This window comes from Sinocyclocheilus grahami, unplaced genomic scaffold, assembly GCF_001515645.1.
Source record: "Sinocyclocheilus grahami isolate Dianchi unplaced genomic scaffold, SAMN03320097.WGS_v1.1 scaffold372.1, whole genome shotgun sequence".
NCBI lineage: Eukaryota > Metazoa > Chordata > Actinopteri > Cypriniformes > Cyprinidae > Sinocyclocheilus > Sinocyclocheilus grahami.
In genome coordinates this window covers 497254-508400 of record NW_015505551.1, presented here as the reverse complement: position 1 = coordinate 508400, position 11147 = coordinate 497254, and the positions used below count along the sequence as shown (strand labels likewise).

The following is an 11147-nucleotide window of genomic DNA, read 5'->3' as shown; positions in this document are numbered from 1 at the left end:
TTGTATCTTTGTTTGTATCGTGATTAAAATGCAGTGGTTGGTTCTAATTTCAAATTGCTTTTTTATTATTATTATTAAATAGATTTAGTTGTTGTAGTAGTAGCAACTGCCCGTTTTTTTTTGCAAAAAACTGTTTAATGGCAAGGAAAAATATTGTTTTTGTTAAATTATGGCCAGTCAATTTTCTCAAGTCATTAGCCACTGGCAGATGTGAAAGTTAGTTTTAGGCCCTGCTTGCAAGTGTAGAAATGGGGTCAAAAGTATTGCAATTTCCCTACAGTTGAGTAAGGTCAAATAATATACCTGAAAAAAAATAATTTTCATTTATTTCACAGTGCAATTGTTTTACAATATATGGCTATAACTGTCATAAGAATAATAATATAAAATTAGTAATATTATTATTATTATCGTTTTATTCTAATTTGCTTGGCTTCCAATTTCACCAGTGAGACTGAGACACTATATCACAACTAAAAAGAGGGTTGAGTCTCCTTTAAATTTCAAGAACAAGTACATTCACCAGCTTTTTTCTTTTACTTTGCAAACTGAACCTGTGTTGGAGCTCTTAATTTTGAACTCTCATTTAGTGCACCAGATTTATGAATTTAACTTTAAAATGTACAACATTTTAATCCTGTGGGAAACACTGCACCATATTTCCACTTTTCCTCTGGGACAAAGATCAATGTATGTGCTTTGCCCTTAATGAAGAATCAATGGACCCAGCACATTCAAAAAAAGTGAGGTCATGGTCAAGAAGGGCACAGACCAGCGGACCAAAGGCCACAGGGGTCATGCGTACAAAATGAGGATCACATAAATAAAAATACCACAGTTACATTGAACAGTTATAATAATGTTTATTCTTTGATCAATAATTGCTCAACAAACCTTATGAATTGTTTCCAGCTCCTACAGTCTGACTATTGAGCATAATTGAAGTGATAAAATGCGTAATGTACATAAACCTGTGACTGTATATCAGTTAAATTCAAATACAGCTTATGTACAAAATGAGCATCACATAAATAAAAATACCACAGTTACATTGAACAGTTATAATAATGTTTATTCTTTGATCAATAATTGCTCAACAAACCTTATGAATTGTTTCCAGCTCCTACAGTCTGACTATTGAGCATGAAGTGATAAAATGCGTAATGTACATAAACCTGTGACTGTATATCAGTTAAATTCAAATACAGCTTAATTAGAAATGCAACTATATATTTGTCAGCATTATTGGCAAGTACATACATTATTCCTTTGTTCACTAACTGGCCACAGTTAATACATTTTCTGGATGTCAGTGGTCGATGATTCTAAATGGTTGATGATTTCACATGCTTGATAATTATTCAAATAGGTCAATAATGTTTTTTTAGGAAACTGCCGTTTCAGTGATGTTTTTAGGGCATTGGAAATATATCAGCAACCCCGGAGTGCATCAAGATATTGATAACTCAAAAAAAATGCAATCAGTCTGGAGTAGTATAAAGTGACACATTTGGGAATTCAAAGATTTTAAAAAGTCTCTCTTTACCCCGAGAAGCCAATTTTCACAGAAAAAAGTTTTAATATCCTTGATGGAAAAAGGGACCTAATGCATTCTGATAAGGCCTAAGGCTTTCAAAGGCAACATAATGTGAATTGAGAGATGGCACGTTTTGTTGGGAACAAGCTGAATTTCGGAAGGCCAGAAAATTCTCTTTCCTAAAGGTGCGAGTTAAAAAAAAACACAAATGTTGCTTTAAAGTCAGTTTTAGTGTTGTTTATGAAAGCCTCAGGCTCCTGCGGTCTACCCCAGTCATCTGTAAATGTCAGCGCTGTATCGGACAGCAATGCTATTTGTTTCCCGACTAGTTTGAAGATGGCAACCCTCCCTTTCCCTTGGGAACTCTCCCCAGCATCTATTTAATATTTCACAGGCACTTATAGCTTATTAGGCTGCCCGGGGTCCGAGCGTGCAGCTTTCCATGCAGACTCTCAGCATTATTTAATTTCAATTTTAGTGTCTTGGCCGGTTGACGAGCCATCCTGGAGCACGTCCTGCGGCTGCTGGCCTAAAAGCATGGCAGAATTCAAATGAGCAGCCATTGTGTTGTTTGATATTGAAAAGCCAATGTGATTGTGTGTCAGACTGAATTATATTCTGAAAAAGCCATTGAGATGAGTTTGAAAAAAAATAGAGCAACATGACATCTTCATAGGATAATAAAGATATGTCACGCAGCCTATCATAATAGCTGTTTGATTTCAGCTAAGTTTTGTTTCCAGGATTCAGCAAGGAAGCTACATTTTGGTCAGACTTGAAATGACTTGAAATGTCAAGAGCAGTTTTATTTCATGTATTGACGTATTTCTTTTTAAAACAGGAAGCTGAGGCAGAATATATCCCTTTCTATTAATAGCCAGTAGACATTACATTTTTTACATTTGGCTTTCAACTCACACTTTGGCAAGCAGCTCACACACACACACACACACACACACACACGCACGGAAACACACACACACACACACACACATACTGTATATAAATTCTTGCTTTTTCTGGGAATTGAACCCATTACATTGGTATTGCTAGCACTATGATTCTATACTGTTTGAGCTACAGACATAATTTTCAACTTGCTATTGCTAGCCAGAAGCACATGGTATGTTTTTTTTAAGAGAAAATGTTATTGGACAAAAATGTGATTGATTGATTTATTCTATACTTAAATGTTAGTGTAAGGCAGTGCTTCTGAAACCTGTCCTGTTGTATATAAATTCTTGCTTTTTCTGGGAATTGAACCCATTACATTGGTATTGCTAGCACTATGATTCTATACTGTTTGAGCTACAGACATACTTTTCAACTTGCTATTGCTAGCCAGAAGCACATGGTATGTTTTTTTTAAGAGAAAATGTTATTGGACAAAAATGTGATTGATTGATTTATTCTGTACTTAAATGTTAGTGTAAGGCAGTGCTTCTGAAACCTGTCCTGTGGACCCCCAACCACTACACATTTTGTATGTATCCCTCATGGGCCACATCCAGTTCAAGTCTTGCAGACTCTACAAATGAGCTGATGAGTTGAATCAGGTGTGATAAATGAGGGAGACATACAAAATATGCAGTGTTTGGGGGTCCCCAGGTTCGAGAAGCACTGGTGTAAGGTACTTCTAAGAATACTACAGTACTGGTATTATTATTCCGAAGGTGTCCAAGAACATGGTGTTATATTTAAAAAAATGTTTTTTTTTTTATGTTAATACCACGGCACATACATATATCAGTTGATTACTATGATTTTCAAGTGGCATGCTTGATTTTATTCAATTCTATTCTATTCTATTATATTATATGACACTTGATGAAGTACTGTAGCAGTATCATGGTTCAGTGATGGCATAAAATGGTAGTACTGTGGTACTTTGATATACTGTATATACTAGGCCTACCCTGTCTTTGATTTCCTTTTGTATACCGCACCAGGGTACCATTAGTTACTTATATGGCGCTATGAGGTGAATAGAAGAACACATTATTATAGCAGTGTCCACAATGCATGATATTACTCTCATATATTTTTATGCATCCATTGTAATTTATGTGCGTATGGGCACATGAGCCAAATATAAGATTCAACAGTGATGTTTAGCGAGCTAGAGGGTCTTATGATTTAAAAAACGCATGCTGCAGGGTTGTTTATTGTGTAGGTAGTTGGTTTCAGGCAGTTCAGAGATTAATGGGGTCCAGGCTTATGTTACACCCAGTGTGACCACAGCACATCTCTTTTGATTTGAACACGGGCAAGAAACAAACACGATGTATTAATGCATATGCACAAGACAAACAAGGATAGTAGCATCCGTACCCCGTGTATCTGTCTGTCTATGTCTTTCTCCAGACAAACTGCTCTTTAGGGCAGCTAGTGACAACTTTGGGGACCGTGTAGGCCTGAAAAAAATGCTTGAAAAACACCGTAGGTGTGAAAAGCAATTAGCAGTGAAGAGGCTGGAGGGGAGAGGAGACAGAAAGTGAGATTGGAGTGGAAGACATGTCTGAACATGAGACAGGGACATGGGGCCTTTGCCCTCCTCGTGTCAAGCCTCTCTTCCCTGCTCACATTTACAAACATACCACTGTCTGGGGAGTTTTCATCACCGCCTGTAGCACCTGAATAACCATTCAATTGTGCATAATTAGCATGCATAATCGCAGCACAATTGCACCACGGTAAACAATTTGAGCTTTACGCCTATAAAACATTATATTGCTGTGATAATGAGAAAAAGCTTCTTGCGTTCAGTCACAAGTGCTGTGAAATTGATACAAATATTTTTTTGTGAGGTAAATAAGAGATCCGGCTGTTGATCAATGGGCATCCTGGTTTGTTTCCACTCTCAAGCGCGTCTCGAAATGCACCGGAGCCAAGTGGAGGCGTCTAGAGACGGTCAATATCCATATTTGACACACTCACTTGTCACTGCTAATCCAGGAGCCAAGAGCCCCTACAAAATCAATCACAACCTAATTACACTTGCACACAGTTTACAAGCCTTCATCCCAGCTTTTCTAGTGTTTGAGGTAAGATGGACACAAAAAGAAAATGAGTGAGAGTTTGTGTGTGGGTGTGGTTTTACCTACAGTACAGTTCATATAGTAGCTATACTTTGGGAATAAAATTGTCCATAAAACAATATTGAATATTTACAATATATTTAAAATATTGTGAATACAGTGATGATTTTGATGAAGTTGTTGTCATTAATTGGTGTCTTAATTTTATGATTTCCCCCCCTTTGTACCGTAAATAATGTCTGTGATTGAAACTTCAGTAGCAAATGTTCAATTCAGTTTCAATGAATTAATGATTGATTTAAAACTTTGTTACTGCCATCCATTAAAAATGTCCACAGAGGTCTACATTATTTTAAAAAATATATATATTTAAATAATTTAGTAAACAAATCAGTATATGTTGATTTTATCGCTGTTTATATTTTACTATATATTGGTGCATATAAATGAAAATAGTAAAATATTATTGCTTGTGTTAATTTAGTGAAAAACAATGTGGAAAACATATATCATCAAAAGGCTAAAAAGTATTGAGTCTAGGAGTGTTCTTTAAATTAAAAAAATATTAAGTAAATAATGTTTTCCTTAAAACATAAAAAAAATAAAATTATGAAAAAAAGAATAATATTTATATTAATAATAGTATCAAAAGCCTGAAAATGATTGAGATATCATGTTTTTACTTATTCTAATTCTATGTTCTCAAAGTTAAAATGATTCATAAATGAGGAAAATAATATTTTTCCTACCTAATAATTCCAAGCTTTTGTTTGAGGTGTAGGGGTAAGATTAGAGTTAGTTGTTAGTAGTTGTAATTAGATTTATATATTAAAAAAATAGTAATATGTCCTCATGTATGTGTGTGGCGCTGAATAAAAGTTTTTGATACAGTTAAGTTTCCTTTTTATTTTGATGTATTGTTCAGCCCATTGTCTCTGACATGTATAGATTATAAAACTATTGTACATTTCTTAGGCATTAGAAGGATTTCAGATGCTGTACATGGATATGCACGTATGTTTTTGAATGTGTATGTAGCTGAGATGTCTCGGGTCTAAATATACACTGCTGTACCTGAAGTCTCCAAGTGTGCGGTCGGCCAGGGGGGTCCAGAGCAATGAAGAGTCAGAGACACCTGCCTCTTTATGTCATTCTGAGGGGCCAGGGGCCGTGTCAGGTTTTCACACACACACACACACACACACACACACACACACACACACCCACAATCACAATCATGTCTGTCTGGTTCACTATCCTTGTGGGGACATTCCATAGAGGTAATGGTTTTTATACTGTACAAACCGTATTTTCTATTGCCCTATACCAACCCTACACCTAAACCTACCCCTTACAGGAAACTTTCTGCATTTTTAGATAAAAAAAATCATTCTGAATGATTTATAAGCCTTTTGAGATATGGGGACATTCAAAATGTCCTCATAAATCACCTTCTCATTGTAATACCTATGTCATGTCATTATACAAATTTGTGTCCTCATAAATCACAAAAACGCGCACACACACACACACACACACACTCATGTCTGGTTCACTATCCTTGTGGGGAATCTCCATAGGCGTAATGGTTTTTAAAACTTGTATATTCTATCGCCCTACACCAACCCTACACCTAAACCTACCCCTCACAGAAAACTGTCTGCATTTTTACATTACCTCAATTTAGGTCCCCACGGTGACACGAGTCCCCATGAGTTGGTGTGCATTCATGTTTAAGTCCCCATCGGGATAGAGAAACATGTACACACTCCCTGAGTGACGTGGAGCCAGCAGTTATTCGGCTCAACCAGGGATGCTTCAGTGCCAGCCGGGAAGGAAAAATTAAAAAAACGAGTCAAGAAACGTAAAAAAACATAATGTCTTCATTCTATTCTGGCTTTGTAGGGAAAGCTCAGACACATTCATTGACATCAATATGTTTTTGAGTTTCTGCGCAATTCTTTGGAGACTCCAAAAGTTCTTGGTGTTCCATTGGTCAAGTTCTTGGTGTTCCAGGTTTTTCATATCAATGTTTTAGTTTTTGTCTACTTTAAAGCACTATTGCAATGGTGGATTTCTAAAGAACTGAAGAATTACAAGTAACATTTTGAAGGCTATTCATTTACTGCTGGGCAACTTCAGCCACTTTTCCCGTCCATTTTTGCACAGATTATACACTTTACAAAACAAAATAAAAAATATATCATATCATATCATATCATATCATATCATATATCATATGTTTACAGGAATCTTGTTCTTGTTTAGAGGTTAAATGGGGCAAGCATTCCTGAGGTGTGAGAAGAAGTCTGACTCATGCGTCTCTATGGCCAGACTTATTATAAGGAAGCACTCATGCAGACAGTCGGCTAGATTTTTGGGAGTCTTTTGCCTCATTTAGACATCGTGTGTGAAGTGTTTTGGCAAAAGAGGGCAACACACATTAAGGGATTATTTTGGCTGGACAGGTGGTCATTGTCTCAGCTCCTTGTGACATGAAAAAATGTGTGTTTGTTGTGATAAGGCAGCAGTCCACGCAGGGTCAAAGGTCACCCCAGCTCAAATTAAAATGACTCCTAGCAGTTCCTTCACAGTTACTCATTGCTGCAGAAGATATTGCATTGCACTTCCTTGTGTTCTTAATGTTTGTCCTTCCCAGAGGAGAATTTTTAGTGCTCATATGTTTTGTTTAAATATCAACTTTATCTGATGTCAATAATTCAAGAGAAATATTTCACATTAGGAGAAATAAAAATAGACTCTATATGTACAGTGTATATATATATATATAGTCTATATACAGTGTGTGTATGTACAGTGGGCACGGAAAGTATTCAGACCCCCTTAAATTTTTCACTCTTTGTTATATTGCAGCCATTTGCTAAAATCATTTAAGTTAATTTTTTTTCCTCATTAATGTACACACAGCACCCCATATTGACAGAAAAACACAGAATTGTTGACATTTTTGCAGATTTATTAAAAAAAGAAAAACTGAAATATCACTTAGTACATCAGCTAAATTAAAATGAGAAATATTACCTGGGCAACTATCTGAAATGAAAAGTTTTCTATATTTTATTTTATTTCAATTAATGCTTATTTAATTTCAAGTAAATAAAATGTTTTTTATGTTTTTAATTTTAGTTTTAGTGAACTATAACCCTTTTGCAGCCTTTGGAATTTTGCATGTATGCCAGACAAACAAATCCAAAAATAGCATTTAAGCATGTACTGTTTTTTTGCTTTTAGGTATGACTTCATAGAGATTCGAGATGGGAATTCGGAGTCCGCAGACCTGCTGGGAAGGCACTGCAGTAACATCGCTCCTCCTGCCATAATTTCCTCAGGTCCCGTCATCCACATCAAGTTCGTGTCTGATTACGCGCACCAGGGTGCCGGATTCTCCCTGCGCTACGAGATCTACAAGACTGGTGAGTGAGCTCAATCCCACTGCTGCCATGTGGTTATGGAAACAGACATTTTGAAGAACAGTTTTTTCCAAGGGAAATTTCTATACCTGACAATGAACAGCTCAAGCAGCATTCTCATCCTATAAGTCATTTCACACGATTGCTGCTATTATAATCAATGGAGAGGGTTGCATCATAATTCACATTTACTTGACAGACACAACCATTTTAATTTTAGTCGTGCTGCACTGCAACATCAGCCACTATATATATATATATATATATATATATCTGAGAAACTCCTTTCTTTTATTGCTCCACTATTTTTCGCCGCAGCATTGGGGGAATTGGTGATCCTCTGCCCATCTTGACTTCTGAGAGACACTTCCACTCTGAGAGGCTCTTTTTATACCCAATCATGTTGCCAATTGACCTAATAAGTTGCAAATTGGTCCTCCAGCTGTTCCTTATATGTACATTTAACTTTTCCGGCCTCTTATTGCTACCTGTCCCAACTTTTTTGGAATGTGTAGCTCTCATGAAATACAAAATGAGCCAATATTTGGCATGACATTTCAAAATGTCTCACTTTCAACATTTGATATGTTATCTATATTCTATTGTGAGTAAAATATAAGTTTATGAGATTTGTAAATCATTCCATTCCTTTTTTACTCACAATTTGTACAGTGTCCCAACTTTTTTGGAATTGGGTTTGTATATATATATATTATGGCTGTCAATTGATTAACATTTTTAATCTGATTAATCACATCCTTTTTCTGTGTTTAATCGCGATTAATCGCACACTTCATGAAATTAAGCGTAGACCATTTATCTTGTTTCAATTGTTTATTTTGTCATCATTTGCTATATCCAGCAAAGTAAACCAAAAGATTGAAGGGTGATAATCAAAAATCTATGTTTTCTGCAAGCTTTTCTCAAGATAAATTTAGATGTCTTTCCAAAAAAGTACACTTAGAAACTCCAAAAGGACAACAAAGAACCAAATGATATAAGGAGCCCATTTAAGCACATATGCACTATATAAAAAAATCTGAATTTTATAGTATGTGTACAGTGCAACACCAAATAACTTTTTTACATTTTAGAGAAGTCAAGTTGCGATACCGAACAGGACCATATGGAGATGTAAAAAAAAAACCTAAACCAACCGCCTGCTGACTGCATATATCTACTACAGTACACGAATCCATTCCGTATAACTAAACACAGCAACATAAACATGACAAATCAAAACATTATCGTGAATGTGTGTGGAAACAGCGTGAATGTATGGAAATGTCTGTGCCTGTGCATAAATACAATGTGCGATCAGTGCGTCAAGAGCTTATACACGCATTGTTAGCCTATAACGGACTCACGCGTGCTTACTGTAATGTACGACTCCTGTACGCCACCGCAATCATCTTTACCTTGATTGCAGTCTTCATCCATCAAAACTTTACTAGTGAGACTGGTCAAGTCGAGAAAATGTAGTTTGCGTCTCATCTGGCCATACAGCTGTGGGATGTGTTGACAATCCGTTCAGTCTGTACTTCACACAGCGTGACATGTGGGGGCTCGCGCTCTTCAGACAATCACAGAATATGACAGAGCTCGTGTTTAAAAGCGAAACACACTGGAATGAATAATTCACTGAAAACGCAACGTGAGTCTCTGTTCTCTCTGCAATCTCTGATGTAATCAGTCTGGTTTCCTTTATATTAGCTCTGTTTTGGACGGATTGTTTGAATGCATTCGCTTCCTGGATCATTGAACTGAAAACTTTCCCGGAGTTTAGTGGCTTAAAATGATCTAATAACAAGCAGAGAAGCAAAATTGGGTTAAAGGGTTAGAATAGAAATTGTGCTTCAGTAATTTGGCCTTAATTGCGTTAAATTATTCGAACTCGTTATGGATTGTAAAATGAATCGCATGCGTTAACGTGTTAACGATGACAGCCCTAATATATATATATATATGCATACATGCATACATACATATATTAGCATGAATCTTGCAAAAAAATTTAATATGTAAACACCAATTTACATAATTTTTTACATTACATTTTTTATACTAATTACAAATAGAATTGTGTTTTTTTTAACATGTATTTTAATATTATTTAGTACTTCTGAAGTTTGATGTCAAGCTTACAGCTCATTTTATAACGTGTTGTTGAGGGTCCTGCTGACAAGATTTATGCAATTATTAGGATTCTGCATTTCGAAAAATAAATGAATCCGGTTTATCCATTCAGCATGGCAGTAATTCTTAAGAAATACTTGAAACACTTCACATAAGCCATGATTTTATTTTTATTTTTTGGTTTCTCCAGATGTGGACATAAGCAGCACATTTTCTTTAGCTGTTTTCTTTTGTCACTCAGTGGTCGGGGTGTTTATGTGTGAACTCTCACTCAGTCTCAAATTTTGATTGATGGTTGATTGGAGCAGGCTGGTTTTTGAGGGTCACGAGTGGCTCAGGTTGATTTTGGAGGCGCTCTTGTTACACTGTTAATCTCGTTAGCGGAATGACCTCTTGCGATCTTTAACTCGTGGTTCCAGAAGGTCGCGGCTCCACTGTCCTGCTGCAAGGCCGTCAGACACGCTGATTCTTAAATGTTCCCTCAAAGTTTCCGAAACGCTCCCAGACCAATTAAACATCAAGGGAGAGAAGAAAATAAAATAAACTGAGTTTAGAGGAAAGGCAGGGAGGGGGTGATGCTTAACTCTTTTCATCCCTCCGCGAGCATGCCAGGAATGACCTCTTAATTGGACTCTGATCATCTTTGGGGAATTAGAGTTTGGAGTGCATTGGCAATTTGTGCGTGGACTTTGGAACCATTTAGAGCCATCTGTAGGGATTTTACTGTACTAGCTACTCGATTTTACTGTACTGGTACAGTGCATACTTGCAAGACATCAGAACACTCTGTTTTTAAGTTTTGAAAATATTAGGCCTGTTTGTTCATGCAAAAGTTGTTCTGGGTGGTTGCCAGAGAGTTGATATGTGGCTGTAAAGGTGTTCTGAGTAGTTGCTAGGTATTTTTAATTTAATTGTATTATTTTTTTTTTTACAGGTTTAAGTCAAAAGAGATCAAATCTCTATTATTATTATTATTATTATTATTATAAATTTGTGTATATATGC

General features: G+C 36.2%; 1 pseudogene; it reads left to right on the top strand.

Annotated features, from left to right (window-relative positions):
• LOC107549422 (neuropilin-2-like) overlaps nt 1–11147 on the top strand; it is a 104403-nt pseudogene that overhangs the window by 28172 nt on the left and 65084 nt on the right.